The sequence below is a fragment of the Eubalaena glacialis genome, chromosome 7 (assembly GCF_028564815.1).
Source record: "Eubalaena glacialis isolate mEubGla1 chromosome 7, mEubGla1.1.hap2.+ XY, whole genome shotgun sequence".
Lineage (NCBI taxonomy): Eukaryota > Metazoa > Chordata > Mammalia > Artiodactyla > Balaenidae > Eubalaena > Eubalaena glacialis.
The window spans coordinates 11,195,911-11,212,136 of record NC_083722.1 but is presented as its reverse complement, the minus strand read 5'-3'; positions in this window follow the sequence as shown (position 1 = coordinate 11,212,136).

The window sequence follows — 16,226 nt, the reverse complement described above, 5'->3', positions numbered from 1 at the left end:
ACCCCAGGGACTGACAGAGTCAATTGTTGGAGGTTATCCAGGCCCTTGACCATGCTCTGCAATGGAGCATTGATTCTATTCTAATCTCTGGCACAAACTGTTCTGCCACCTTGCCAGAGCATCTCTCTGTGTCTTTATATCATTGGTTAACCAGTTTCCGGATGTGAATAGCCAGAGTGCTCTGTAGATTTACTTCAGAACATTTTTTAAGTGCAGTGTCAATAAGAGCATCATGCTTTTTCAGGAGAGCACTTTGAAGGAGAAGAATTGATGGTATTCTAGGACCCCTCTGTGAAACTGAAATATTAATAGAAGAGGACATTGCCCAATTCTGGGAATGTTGCAGAAGATGCCAGTGAACCCTCTTAGCCCCTCGAGGTTCCTCCAGACTGTTAAAGAACATGTGGTCTGAGCTAGCTCCACACAGCAGACCCCGGTGGGCTGTCTCTCCTAGAAGACGTTACATAGAGTTTTAGTTTGTTAGGGCTGACATGACAAAGAACCGCAGGTTGGGTGGCTTGAACAACAGAAACTTACGGTCTTGCACTTCTAGAGGCTGGAAGTCTGAAGTCAAGATGTGGAAAGGGCTGGTTCCTTCTGAGGGCTGTGAGGAAGGATCCACTCCACGCCTCTCGTCTAGCGTCTGGCGGGTTGGCATTCCTTGGCTTGTAAATGCATCGCCCTGATTTCTACCTTCATCTTTACATGATGTGCATGTGTTCGTGTCCAAATTTTCCCTTTTATAAGGATACCAGTCATATTGGATTAGGACCCACCCTAATGACCTTACCTTTAACTTGACAAGGTCTGTAAAGACCTTGTCTCCAAATACGGTCACATTCTGAGGTATTGGGGGTGAGGAATTCAGAATATAAATTTGGCGGGGGGGACACAATTCAATCCTTAACAAACTCTATTCAAGAAAAGAATTGATATGTTTTGCCTCATGTCATTTTTATGTACGTGGAGCAGGTTTGGTGAGTAACTGTTTTTGTTGAGGGATAAATGTGAGCGGATCTTACTTTTCTGTAATTGCTACCATTTGTGTTCTCAAATATCTCTTCTGCTCTGGGTCCTGGTTACTTCAGCACACCCTGCCCCCACTTCCATGACATGTCATTTATTAAAACGGCCTCATTTGGTTATTGTGATTCTGATCTAGTCTTCCCCGAGGGGCTTTGTTTCCCATAGTGTGGTAGGTATGGCAGATGCCCTTCGCTCCCAAATGAAACAACTAAAACATTGATTTAAAAAAGACACACTTTTAAAGGGCACTACTGAGCTGGAATGATGGTAAGAAATCGTCAGTTTTCTTTTTAAATAAACTTTTTATTTTGGAATAATTTTAGATTTATAGAAAAGTTGGAAAGATAATACAGAGTTGCAGTGTCAGTTTTCCCTGAGGTTATCCTCTTACATTATGCTGCATTTGTCAAAACTAAGTTAATAACATTTGTATGTTAGTAAACTCCAGACTTTATACAAAGTTTGCCAGTTTTTTTCCGTTCCAGAATCCAGCCCAGGTACCACAGTGCATGAGTTGTCACATCATATTCGTCTCCTCTGGTCCGGAAAGTTTCTTGGTCTTCCCTTGTCTATCATGATCTTGACCATTTTGAAGAGTGCTGGTCAGGTATATTGTAGAATGCCCTTCAACTTGGGTTTGTCTGATGATTTTCCTCAGGTTATAGAGTTTTAAACAAAGTAAAAGAAATGACATTAGAAAATAGATGAGTACCAAATCTCTCCAGAACTAACTGCCAAACCTTGATGCCCTGAGATCTGAGGGTTAGCTTTGATGGCCTCACAGGGTGGGGGAAGGACATAAAATCTAGGGCTTTCTCAAAGTGAGGAATATCATAGAAAAACACTGTCAACCCGCCAAGTCTTCCGCCTCCGTGGTAAGCTGGGAGCAAGATTTTACAGTCACTGTTAGATTAATGGGAAATAAACTCTACCACACAGAAATGGACGGCTAGAAAACTTGTCTGTCACAACCCTAGGTGCTGGGTAGAGGACCTAGGTCCCAGGTTCCCCATGAGAACCTGTAACCAGAAGCCAACCCTCATGTGAGTTTTCAGTCTGAGCTCACGCTACATTTGTGGGCTGAAAAAAATTTTACACACACCCAAATGTAACTTGAAGAAATCTTGTGTTAGAATCACCACTAGGTATGTTTATTATTATTTTAGCATTTATATAGTATTTATGATATATATCATAGTCTAGATACAAATATATGTATATAATAGTTGGAATTTAAAAAATGATAAAGCAGACTCAAGAAATGGAGAAATTGTGAACCAGGAGATTAATCTAAACAAATCATTCAGTCTGTGATCCTGTGAGACAAAGATTTGGAAAATATGAAGGGAAGGTTAAGAGAAAACAAGAATAGAATGATGATCTCTGCCATGCTGTCCAGTAGAATTTTCTCCGTTGATGGAAATGTCCTAAATAGCCACCTGTGATTAGTGACTATTATTTTGGACATCACAGGTTTAACCTCTGCCTAATCAGTGTTCCAGAGGAGATAATTAAAATGGGGAAGAGACAACATCCAAAGAGATCATGGCTGAGAGTTTTCCAGAATTATTGAAAGACTCCAATACTTATTCTAGGAAGCCCCTAAATCTAAGCAAGATAAATCAAAAGAAATATATACCATGACCCCCCATAGGCAAACTGCAGAATACCAAAGGGAAAAAAGAAGGTTTTTACAAAGCAGCCAGTGAGAAAAGCCAGATCGTCTACAAAGGATTGGCGATTAGACTGATAGCTGATTCTCATCAGCGTTGGTGGAAATCGCTGGACAAAGGATCTGTATCTTCAATGTGCTTAGAGAAAACTAGTCAATTTATAATACTTCACTACAAAACTACCTTTTAAAAATGAGGCTAAAATAAAGACATTTATAGACAAACCATATCTGATGGAGTTTACCATGGAAAGACTGCCACCAAAGAAAATTCTGAAAGATTATTTTAGGAAGAAGGAAAATCATTCAAGGTGAAAGTTCTGAGATACAAGTAAGAATGATGAGCAAAGATGCAGGTGCGTTTAAATAAAGACTGTTTAAAACTATAAAATAATGTCTAGTTTGTGAGGAAATCTAGGCTAGGGAAGCTAATATTTATGGAACAACAGCATGTAAGATGGGAGAGCCTTGACCACAGTTAAAGAGATATGAGGTCCTTTATCTTACGTAAAAGGAAAAGTAAATACTAAAGAATAGACCAAAGCCTTTAGCTTTCAAACAGCTAGAGACTAAAAGTAGAATAGAAAAGGAAATAAATAATAACCCATCCAGAAGAAGGGATGTATGCAGAAGATTTGATCACCACAATTAGCGACCTTGATCAAATGGACCTACATAGAGCATGGCAGCTGCAGGAGAAAATTCATTTTTTTCCAAAACATATGAAATAGTAATGCAGATTGCTCAAGTTCTGGGCCATAAAACTGGATTTCAGAAGATTGTGCTCACCCATATTGCAGTCTCAAGCCACAAATAAATTAAGTTAGAAATAATATGTTAAATGTAGAAAAACCCCATTCATATGGATAGTAAACACGTACACATAACATACACAGGCTTCCAAATAACTTATAGTTCAAAAAAGAAATCCTAAAGAAAATTTGAAAATACTTGGGACTGAATAATTAGCATATTATAAATCAAAACTTGGGAATGCAGCTAAACCAGTACTTAAGTTAATGCTTGCATTAGAAAAGCAGGATCAAAATGATTGAGCCAAGCATCAATCTTAAGAAGAAAGAAAAAGAACAGCAGAATGAAGCTCACAAGCAAGTACGAAGAACCAATATCTAACAATATGGTATGGCTAGGACTCTTATTCATTCATTCAACCAATGTTTACTGAGCACCTAGTACATACTAGGAAAAGATGAAGTCCTAATCCTCAAGCTTTTCTTCTAATGGAGGAGCAACTGGTACATAAGAAAATGAATGAATGAATGAATAAAAATTACAAGTAGTGAGAAGCACATTGAAGCTGAGGAACATACAGCAGAGTAAAGGAACAGAGACCCAGGAGAGGTGGCGAGTTGGTGGTGGCTATTTTCGACTTCAGGATTCTTCCAAGGACAGGAACCCATGCAGCCATTAAGAAATGGAAAAAGCCCACATCCTAAATAATAAGAGTGTTGACGGGCTCTGATGCCTTCTGCACGTGGCCATTTGTGGCCTGGCCAAGGTTGTGGGTAGGGAGCTTGCAAAAATATGGACCACAGTTTGAGGCAGGTAGATAATTGCTCTCCAGGACTTTGGCTTCAGAAACTCTTTCAAGCCCTTTGCCTGATTCTCTCCCCTCCCTTAGACCCATGGCCTCATGTTGCCCTGGCTGTCCTGCCCTCCTGGAGGCCCCACAAGCCTTCTTTGGAAACCCTCCATGCTCAGACCGTTGTCCCTCAACCTACCTCCACTGGGCTTTGTCCTGATCTTCCAGAAGCCTGGCGGGATGGCCAGAACATCAGGCAGGGAGTCACGGCATCCTGGTTCTAAGTCCAGCTGTGTGACGTGGGCTAAGTGGCTTGCTAGGCCTCAAAGTTTCTTCATCTGTGAAACATGCAGGTCAGCCCGAGACCTCTAGGAGCCCTTCCAGCACTGTGATCCCCTGAGGCTAGGAAATTAGTCGGTGCTGAGGAACACCTGACAATGCACAAGCGTGGGAAAATGCGGGTCCCTCCCAGAACACATTTACATTTTGAACAATGCTTTTGTGCCCCTTAGCCCAAAGGAGTGGAGTTCCATCAGCCTTTCAGGCAAAGAGAAGAAGACTGGGTAGGGAAAGGTGAGGCTGCCATCTGAGTCAGCCAGTGGCCTCCTCTAGAGCCAAGAAGTCAAAGTTTAATGCAAGTAGGAGGAGCAGGAAAGATTTCCTACGGCAGAGGCATTGGGTTGGATTTTGAAGGACGTGTAGGACTTCAACAGATAGGGAAAGGCCTTCCAGAATAAGGGAGCGATGTGAGCACATCCAGGGAGTGGGGAAGTGGGTGGCACACGTGCCCGGTCTGTACGACCCCTGGGTGGGGCAGCAGCCCACGAGAGTTAGTGTCCAGAGTTGCCTGTGAGAGAGTGTGTAGCAATAGCTGCCTCTGCTTTCATGCCGGGGACTGCTGGGTGCTCTGTGCACCTTTACAAGTTTATTCCTCAAACCAAGTCTATGAGCTTGAGCCTTACCATGATCCCCATTTTACAGATGATGAAACTGAGGCCAAAATGGATCTACAGTGATGAAGCTGAGATTCGAATGCAGGTCTAACTCTAACTCTGACACCAGGAGTAGAGAATTCAACAGGGCTGAGAGGGATGAAAGGGCCTGGGAGCTGGGAGCTGGGAATTTGGGGAAGGAGCCAGCAGATGTGAAGAAATGCTGGGTCTGTGCATGATGTGACCAGAGAAAGTTGTGAGTGGGCTGACTCTGGCGGTTTGGTGCCTCTTCGGAGTGAAAATGTTCATAATGAAAGTTCTGCTGGACAGATGATAATGGCTCTGGAGGGAATCACGGGGGAAGACAAGTGTGTGCTCTGCCTTATCCTGAATGCAGTTACTGGAAAGAGGGGAAGGGCTTGAGGCTCGTCATTCTGTCTCTTGGGGAGGCAGCTGGTGGTGTGTGGAGTGGTGGGCTGGTAAGCCGCTACACACACACACACACACACACACACACACGCACGTGCGCACACACACACACACACACACCTTGATTTGTAGAATCTGCTGATTTCATGGTGCAAATAATCCCCCAGTGGCTGATTTCAAGGCACTGCCATGATGTCACTGAACACAAGAGTCGGGAAGAGAAGTGAGCGGTCGTGCCTCAGCACAGCCCTGGGATTTGTCATCGGAGTGGAGTTGGGTCTGCAGGGAGAGGCCAGAAGAGTGGGGAATCCAGTGCCTTGCTTTTCACTCCGGTATGTTCTTATCTGACCGGCGGGGCCTCTTTTCTTTTGTGGAAGGATTTGCTGGGGGTATAAAAGGAGAGAAGATATAGACTGCAGAAAAGAGCAAAGGTGTAAGAGATCTGCCCACCCTGGACTACTCCAAGGCCCTTCTCCTAGAGCCTGCACACGTTGCTCAAGAAATACTAGTTGAAATGAATGAAAGAATGAACCAGTGACCCTGCCTCTGAGGATCAGCTTCTCCCACAATGTGTAGTTGAGCCAAGTCTGGTGTTCCCTTCCTGAGGTTAGGGATGTGTCCCCAAGAGCTTGGGAGAGGCAGTGTACCATAGTGGTCAAGAGACTGCCTGGATCTAAGTACAAAGTCTACCACTAGTTAGCTGTGTGACCACAAGCAAGTGACTTAACCACTCTCTGCCTCAATTTCCTCATTTGTAAAATGGGGGTAAATGTACTTACTTCACAGGGCTGTTGTGAGGGTTAAACTGTTATATGTAAAGCCCTTAGAACAGTGCCAGGAACATAGTGAGTGTCAAATGAGGGTTTGTCATCATCATTGTCATCATCTGTAATCATTACTCTCATTTGCTGGTTTTCTCCTTTCAATGTAAATAGAAGCTATAATTAGTAATATAATTATAATGCACAGTTACAATTTATTTTCATGTCTGCATGCCTTAAAAAATTACCCCAGGTTTATAATAACTTCTCAGGATGAATATTTCTTAACTATAACTTCTCCTTCCTGGGGCTCAGACTTGGCCATTATAGCCTGGATGCTCTAACCATTTGATATGAACATTTGGGTGGCGAATGGGGGATTAATGTTTTAGCACAGAACATTAAGTGCAGCATCATTTAATAAATGTGCAGCCATGCCCATTTCTGTGGTATTGGGGGGCTAGGGGATAACCTGGATAAATTAAATATACCAAGAATCCCCAGGCTTTACTCGGCCATTACTTCACTATCATTCTCCTTCTAGGCTTTATGATTTTTCCTAATCTAGAACTCCGGACAGATGGTTTAATGACTCACCCCACTCACCCCACCGCTGTGTGTTCTGGGGCTGTTCTAACAAGCAGCAGGCAGCCTGGAGAGGAATTCCCCACCTGGAACAAAGAACCAGTGGGCAGTCAAAGGTTAACTTACCTCTGAAGAAAGCCCAGTTTCATTACCAAGATACCTGGAGAACACTCTCCCTCAAATAAAACCTACAGCTGGACCCTGTTTAAATTAGCCAAGGTGTTCTGTCCATGACACCCAGAGGCCTGGGAATATCAGGAAAAGCAAGTGCCATTTTCCTGGATTTGATGAAGCCAAACACAGCTAATCAATCTCTTACATTTTCACAAGCTGGTAGGGGTGGGATAGCTTGGCGTGGGGTGGGTAGGAAAAGTAACCTCCGTGCTCTGCCTCAAAGGCCCTGCAATCAGGGTTCAACTTGGGCTCATTTGTTCAACAGAATGTTTGTAGAGCCAGACACAGTTCCAGGCACTGAGAATGAACAAGACAGACAAGATGCCTGCCCTGATGGAGGTTACATTCTAGAGGGGGAGACCAGAAACAAGTAACAGATAAATATATGGTTTCAGATGCTGGATCAATGAAGAAAAAGAAAGCAGAATAAACGGTAGAGAAAAATAGATACAGGAAACTGTTTAGATGCAGTGGGTGTGGGAGGTCTGAAAGCTGGACAGATACCACTTGAGAGTGAGGAAACAAGTCACGCGATGATCTGGGTGAGAGAGATTAGCAAGTGCAAAGGCCCTGAGGGCATGGCATGCTGAAGGCCAGCATGGCTGGAGCAGAGTGAGTGAGCAGAGACCACTAGGGGCTTCAGTCAGAGGACCTGGAGCTGCAGGCAGGGTCCAGAACTTGTAGTGTGGGTGGGCATGGAAGGAGTTTGGATTTTATTCCAAGTGTGACTGAGGGGTTTGGGGAGTGATGAGCTCTGGTACATATTTTAGGAAATTCCCTCTGGCTGCTGTACAGAGACTAAGACTAGAGAAGGGTAAAGAGGAATCAGGGAGCTAAGTTGGTTGTTTTAAGGGTATCCAGGATTCGTTTTAACCAGGTTTAGTAAGACACAGAGATATGGAAATAACTGTCTTGAAGGAAAAAGTTTATATTTACAATTCCTTAGAAACGAGAGGCACAGTGTGCCTGCAGGGCCATGTGGGAAAACACCAGGAGGCCGAAGGAATGGGAAGAAATGTAGGCATAGACTTTATAGTGGTTTTCGCAGGGAAGAGTGAGCAAAGTAGGTAAGCAGATGGGTTCTGGGGCATAAGGGCTGTCCCTAGTTGTCTGGGACCTGGCGCTGGGATAATTAGGGTAGATGAATAGTGGACCAGAGTGTGAGAGCCCAATAAAGGATGTGGTCAGGGGTCTGGGCTCTGGATTGGTTGGTTTGCATTTGAAAAGTGTGCTTGCCCTGAGTTGTTTACTATCTCTCGGAACTGGCTAATCCTGAAAGGAGCAGAGCCTCCATGGTCAGCAAGTCCCCCAATATTATAGTCTCAGAATACGGAAAATAAAAGACATGGTGAATGCAGTGGGAGATTATGGTTTTTAAAGACCCTGCCAGAAGAGGGGCAAATGAATAATAACGTAAAATAATATGGCGAGAGCCATTGTTTGTCAAGGAATGAGTCAGAGGCATGTCTGTAGATGTATGCACTCCTACATTGGACTTCGTGGGCTTTAGGAGATAATTTGATTATTGCAGTGGAAGATGTATTTTCTTCATGGACCTTCCAGGGATAATGGCCAGAGTTCAGCTGGCGGAGAGAAATCAAGGTACAGGTAAAGTCAACTCTTCATCCCCTACCATGTGTCCCCTTAAGAGCTCCTGCTTCCACTTCTTTCATGCTTCTTTTCACCAATGAGCCAACAGACACCTGAGCCCTCAAAGGAAGATTCTACTGACACCCACCCAAAGCCTGAGGCAGCAGAATCTTCAACCTGCAAGAAGAGACAGGGCTCTGTTAATCTGAGGGTGCCGTGGCTTAATCTGCAGTTAATCTGGGGAGAAGGGCTTCAAGAGCACACGGTGGGAGAACCTGAGGAAGACCAGAGGAGACAGGAGATGTTGGGAAGGAGACGATGTCCACATAGGCTCTCTGAGAAGGCCGAGAGAGTGAGCGTTTGTTCCACCGTTTGGTGTAAGAGCCAGAGTAGCTCAGTCAAGGTGCAGGTCCCCATCACCGCCCAGCCCCAACTCTGGGATACTCACTTGAACCCTTTGGTAAAAGATCAACTTAAATCTCCATTGGTTTTCAGTATGTATTTGGTTTGGGCCACACTGGCATGGTGGAATTGGGAAAGGGGTTGCTCCTACTCCAAAATCGCCTGGTGGGCAATGGACTGTCCCATTTTGGATTGCTGGGTAGAGAGGGTACCAATCAATGGATGATCAGTTCCCTATCCAAGGAGATGGTAAGACTCTGCCCTCACCCTCACTGTAGCTAGAAACACCTCCCATCTTCCCCCAGGGACAGAGTGTGCTAATGTGCTGTACAAGTCTATTCTATATTCTTAGTGCCGTGGCATACCAGGATCTAAATGTCCTCCAAGGTCATCCAGTTTTATCTGATGCCTGATTTTCCTGTGCAACATCCCTTGTAGTGAGCACCCAGCTTCTGCCCTAACATGATCAGTGATGGAGAACTCAGCTTCCTGAGGGCACTGTTTTTATTCTCAGATAGCTTATTGCTCATGTTTGGTTCTACATATGGAAAGTCTTTCCGCCTTTCCAAAGCTTCCAGGTACTTGTTCTAGTTTAAGCACTTTGGAACACACAAGATAAGTTTAATTTCTTTTCCCTAAGACAGTCTTTGAATTATCTGAAGACAGGCATCTTATCCCCTCATGTCTTCTCTTAATAAGCAAGACGGTTCCGTCATTTGTTCTTTGTATAGCTTGGTTTTACGTTCCTTCACCTTGCTGGGGTTCTCCCTGAAACATATTTCAGACTGTATACTTCACTTTTAAAATGTGGAACCCAGAAATGAATGCAAAATTCCAAGTATGATCTGAGCAGCACGCAGTATAGGATGAAAGTGCTGCCCTCCATTATAGATTCTTTACTTTTATTAGAGTCAGAGTTGGTCACTTTCACTATAATAGCAGCCACATTGCTTTTAACTGGTATTGGATTAATTGTTGACTAGAGCTCTCAAGGCTCTTAAAAAATGTCAGCTGACTTTATATTGAATTTCTCCTCTACATGGACTGTAAAATTTTAGGACTCAAGTCCCAGACTATTAACCTTATTAAATCTAATTATCTTTAGATTTTGCTTATTACTCTGGCCCATCAAAAATATTGAGGCATACACAGGGCTGTGAACTATTTCTCTGACAGATCACCAGGACACTAGGAAGCCCTCACTAGGTTTGACATCAATCCATTAATGAGTATTCTTTGGATATGATTTCTGAACAGTTAATAACCCACTAAAATGTTCTAGCATCCAACCCATTTTTCTCTGTGTTAAGCACAAGTATATCATTAGAGACATCACCAAGTGTTTTGCTATAGTCCAGATGCCTGAATGGAAATGTGTGAACATTGCCTTTATCTGGCAACCCCCCTACTGAGGGATGGAAATGGGCCGGACTAACAGGATGTGTTCTTGTGAACCCATGCTGGGTCCTATAATCACTTCTTTGTCATTTGGGTGCCTATTATAACATCGCTTTAGTAATATATTCTGGAATCTTGTCTGAGATCCATATCAAGCTCAATCATCCATAGTTTACAGAATCCATTTTCTATCCATTTTAGAAAATTGGAAGGATATTTACTCATTTCCAGCCTTCTAAGATCTTTTGACTTCTTCCCAAACAGCATGCCTCTCCTGTCCCTGATCTCCAACTAGTCCCAAATAGAGCTGAAAGGTATTTCGTTTTTGCTTTTGCCTTTTTGCTTGTTTGTCAGCCTGAGTTCATTATGGTAAAATGCTGTCTGTGTCACTTTCTCACATGCTTCTTAAGTTTGTGTCCTTCTTCCCATCCTGTCCTTTAAAATCTGAGCTTCCAGAGCAGTGTTTTGCAACTGTAAGTGAATATTGGCGTCACTTGGGGAGATTAAAAAAATGACTTATGCGGATTTCTCACCCTACACAAATGGAATCAAAACTTCAGGGAGTGATGGAAGCATTTGTATTTTTTTTTTTTTTTTTGAAGTCCCCCAGTGGACAGCCAAAGTTGGAAGTATAATGGAGTGGCATATTAGTTTTGTTTGTTTCTGGTTTTGTGTGCTGGTTTTTGTTATTTGTTTTAGATTTTCTTTTTCTCTTTATCATTGGCCTTACCTGTATCTGCGTTGTGAGATTTGAATGTTTGAGAAATTTCTGAAACATTTTGAGTGCAATGGACCTTCCTTCCTCATGCTTCGGAAGTTTGCTTTTCTTTACCTATGAATCTTATCTGGGAATCATGCTGTCTTCATGTCTGTTGGTTCACAGTCTGTGAACTCAGTGACCTTTGCCCTAAGACTCCTTTTTCATCCTCCTTGATAAACACTACTTTATCCTAGTAGGTCAGAATTCAACCTAGGACAGTAATTTCTCCATTTGCGTGCTTGATCTTTTTGGAAACAGCAAGGCAAGTTTTAGGCTCCTCTGCTTTGGGCCAGATGAGGCTTTTGGTAGATGTTTACAGAGTTGAAATCCCCCTTCATTACCAAATCATGCTCGCAGTCATTTAAAAAAAATGTGTTGGGAACATATTACACTTTTTATTTATTTGCCCCACTGGCCCAGTCTGTATATTAGAAAGTCACAAACCTAACTGATCCTCAGAACTGCTTGGAGAGTGGTAAAAATACAAATTTTAGGATCCAACCCCGGAATTTATGACTTAATAGAAATCATAAGAAGAAATTGCATTTTGAAGGTCCCCTAAACAATGTTGATGATTGGCCAGGTTTAAGAAGCACTGACCTACCTGTACCACAACAATATCCCTTCTAGTTTCGTACCCTTATCTCTTGGCTCTTCAGCTCACATCCATCCACAGGTCCATGGATTTCCACAAAGGTGTCTGCTTCTTGGCGTAGACTCTAGTCAGTCTCTTCCTCTAACAGGCCTGTTTGTCTTGAATAGAGCATATGCTTCCATCAGCATATTTCAATTCTGTATCTCTTCTTTCCCAGGCTTGGTGAAACAAGTTCATATTTATTGCCCTATCTTGTAAGAATTTCTTTCAAATTATCCCCGATTCATTTTGTTACTCATGCTGTGCTGACTGACATAAAAAAGACTTCTAAGATTAGAACAAATTTTTTCTGTCCCCCCTGCTCAGTTGCTTTCTGGTTAAAAAAATATCACCGACACTTTACTCATTTATTTTTTCTATGTAATATCTTCTGATTTTCACAGCAATTAATTTTATGGATTTATTTGGACATTTTATTTCTCCTCATCTATACTTTATGTTTAAGGCATTCTTTTTCCCCTTTTCAGTTTTATTTCCTTTTAAAAGACATTTTATTGTGAAAATACTAAAAAAAACACTTCAAAGTAGAGAGACTAATACAATGAAGTTTAATGTACATCTCTTGGCTTCAGCTGTATGTCAGTTGAACCTTCAGAAAGCAGATGCTGAGATGGAGTTAGGAGAGCAAAAGTCTTACTGGGGAGTGACACCCACGGAAGGAAATGGGAGGAAGCAAGACTGGGCAGGGGGAGCTGTCAGATGGTGATGCAGATCTGACAGAGTTTGTCACAGTTTAACAAGGAGGCCCAGGGCCAAGATTGTCTTTAGAGGAGTCCTGTATTGACAGAAATGGCTGGGCCCTTGGACCAAGGCCCTTGGCCTTGGTGGTTATTGGCTGGGGCCACCCTGAGAAGACTGTGACCTCTAGTATCCTTGAAGCAATTAACAGCTAAAAGATGTCAGCTGAACACACACCTCCAAGCTTGCTGCACTTTTCCATTCATAATTACAATTGAGCAAGGTTGGCCCAAGAGGCACCCAAGTGGATCTCCTGGGTCCACATGTGTTCCCTTCTGCCAGCCCAGTGGAGAGGTCTGGAGCAAAAATTACCCATTAAAGGAGTCCCATGTTGAGTTTAAATGGCTAAGCCCTTGGACCACGGTTTTGCTCAGTCACTGGCTGGGGCTACCCTGAGAAGAATGTGGCCTTGACTCAAAAGCTAAGGTTGACCTGAAGGAGTTAACGAGAGGAGGGTGTCTCTAACCACCCTCTCTGCAGCTGGGCCAAGCATCCTTTCTTAGAGGCAGTCAGCATATCTCTGTGTCTACTCTAAAAAGATTATCAACATTTTGCCAGTCTTGAATTATTAAAACACTCTTGATTGGATCAGTGAGTTTCCGGGCCAATTCTTTCCTGTCCTCATGAAATGCGTTCTGTTCTCAGCCAAGATTCCATCATTTTGGCATCTTAAACCATGGTCCAGCAATCTAGGTACTTCCCACAGTACCGCCTGCAGAGTCAACTGCTCACCTCCTTGACTTCTCTCTTCCTAAATCCCAGATATTGATCTGAAGGATCAATGAAAACACCACCTGGGCTTCCAAATCCTTCAGTTTCTTGCTTAAAATTTTATAATCCTTAAAAATATATTTCTGGTCACTTCAAATGACATTATTTATACCCCTAAGAGTAGTAACAATGGATGTGGTTTGTGAATTTAAAACATCTGGAGGACTTCCTGTTACATCCCAAGTACTTGATCCAAGAAATTCAGTCATGGCTATTCTACAAGGACTTCCCTTCACTCCTCAACAGAGAGTTCCAACACCATAGCATGCGCCTCTTGTCTTAAGCTCCTAGGGAATTCCCTTGCATTCACTGAGGATTGGTCACACTCCTCATCGTTCCACTTTTTTCTCCGGAAATTTGGTCTTCACCTTCACAGGACAAGTCTCATATCACCTGCAAAGCTCTGAGAGTGAAGAATTTCTTCCCCTTGGCTTTTTCTATGTCACATTTTCTTAATATCTTTCTCTTGGCTCCAGTTTTAATCCCCCCAACTCCCCCCAAAACACACACATTTTGAACCTCCTGGTTTTCTTTTTGCATTATCCTTTGCATTTTCTCCAGGATTACCCCCTAATATATAACATCCATAGAGGCAGTTCTTGTGCCCTTCACCTAGCTCTCAGTTATGAACAGTGGTTTGCACTTACAACGAATGCTTCCACTTGCAAACATCTCCCACCAATGCAGTGCAGGTCACAGGGCTAATTCCTGCTGGCTTCCTCACTTCCCGGTTAAGGCTGAGAGTCCAAAGGGAAGAATACCCATCCCAGACTCTGGTATAGCTTTCTCTCAGGGCTACTTTTTATAGCCACCCCATTATCCACACCATCATCTGGTCAGAGAGAATCACTTGGTGATTTTGCCCCATCAAAATACCACCAATCACAAATGTTGGCATAATGTTTATTGAATTGTCAACAATTAACACCACTTGGCCACAGCCACCAGATTGTAAAACGCCAAGGAACCAGAGGGAGAAACTCTAAGGATTTTAGTGATTCATTCACCTTCTCCCACATGCCAGCCTCTGCTGCAGTGTCAGATTTAATTTCTGTCCCCCCTGGCTTAGGCCAGCAAGAACAATTCTTCTAAATTGACTATCTCCACATACAAAATGGGATCAACATTTTTGTCCGAGTTGAACAATCAATTCTTACAAAAAAGTAAAACAATCAATTTGAGTCTTTTTCTTCCCACTTAATTGTTGAACTGAATTGACTGATGAAATAGCAACAGTGTCTGTGGTAATGAAAAGTACCTTTGACACCTAGTCCTGTAACGCAGGAAGCTCTTCTATAGGAATCCTGACAGATTCTTTATTATCCTGCCTAGTCTATAGGATATTCAGATACTTTCAGGGGTGGGGAGAGCTGTACTTCACTGACACTGTACTGAGTCCATTTATTAATAATTCATCTGGATCAAGTTTCCCTGGGTTGGTATGGAGACATTTAATGGACACGCACCTTAGTTTCACCAAAAAGTGTTCTCTTTAGCTTAGTGCCCTTAGAACCCAGATATTATAGTTTCGTACCTACTGGGACACTTCCTTCCGTGTCCACAGTTTTGCTCTGTAGTACCCCCTCTAGTGTCCCATAGCTGCCCTCCACTTCTATCCAACCATGCCTAGGACTCTTTAACTGTTTCTCCCAGTACCATCTGGACTCCATGCATGTAAGTCTCCTTGTGTGCCAAACATCTGGGAAAGGACCTTTGAAGTGCCCACAAAACCCTCTCTACACTTATGATTTTCCTATGAGAAAGAGAGGTCCAAGGAGTGATGCTATGTTCATGTTATTGAAGAAGGTGATGGAGTTCCAGGACATGATGGCATTGTTGCACCACCATCACCAGAGCCCACTGTCAGGCTTATCGTACTGATTCACTCATCCACCCTTTCATTCTCTGTCTTAGAATAGCGGCTATTTCTAGGTAACGGGATCTTGGAAGAATTTTTTCTTCCTTTTTCCTTACACTTTTCTGTATTGTCTTAATTATTTTACAGTGAGAATCTACATGACTTTTATTGTCAGAAACAAAAAGAAAACCTTATTCATGCCTCTGAGACATTGTCGGGTTTATCCAGTTCAGTCTCCTGATTTTCTAGGCGAGGAAATTGTGGTTCAGAGAGGTGATCCCAAGGTTTTTTATAAAACTTCTGTAAGACGTTCGAATTACTGTTTAAATGTTTGCGTAGTACTACAGAGGGACACATTGAAAGGGACCCTGGATTATGCAACAGCAATAGACAGAACACTGGCCTGTGTAATCGATAACCCCAAACGAAAATCCTGTCCCAAATTGTGAATGTAAAATAGAAGTCAGCATGGTGTCTCTAGGCAGTGTGGTCCATTGGGAAGCTGACTTCTAGGAATTGGTGTGACGACTCAGACTCTTGTAACTGTTCTGATTCTGATGCTAGAAAATTGTGCTGTACTGTGGGGAGGAGGGCGTGATGGGGCAGTTCTTAGGCTTCCGTAAACCTTGGCTTGGAGATACAAGCAATTCCTTTTTTTATTTGTATGACCCTGGTGAATCATTTATTGGGACAAGCTTTTCATTCTCCTGCCCTTTTAAAAAACTTATCTCCATAAAGCATTTACAATGGAATAAGCTGTTCTAGACCGGCTGGTACAGGCACTGGGCTCCACTGATAATGTACGTTCTTCTGCCTGGGCTTGGCCTTGGGAAGCTTAAGGCTAAAGAGAGCTCAGGATGGTAATTGGCAAAGACCTCTGCTAAGGCTAATGTTCTGAGAAGCTGACTGGTCATCTCCGAGCTTGAGATGGG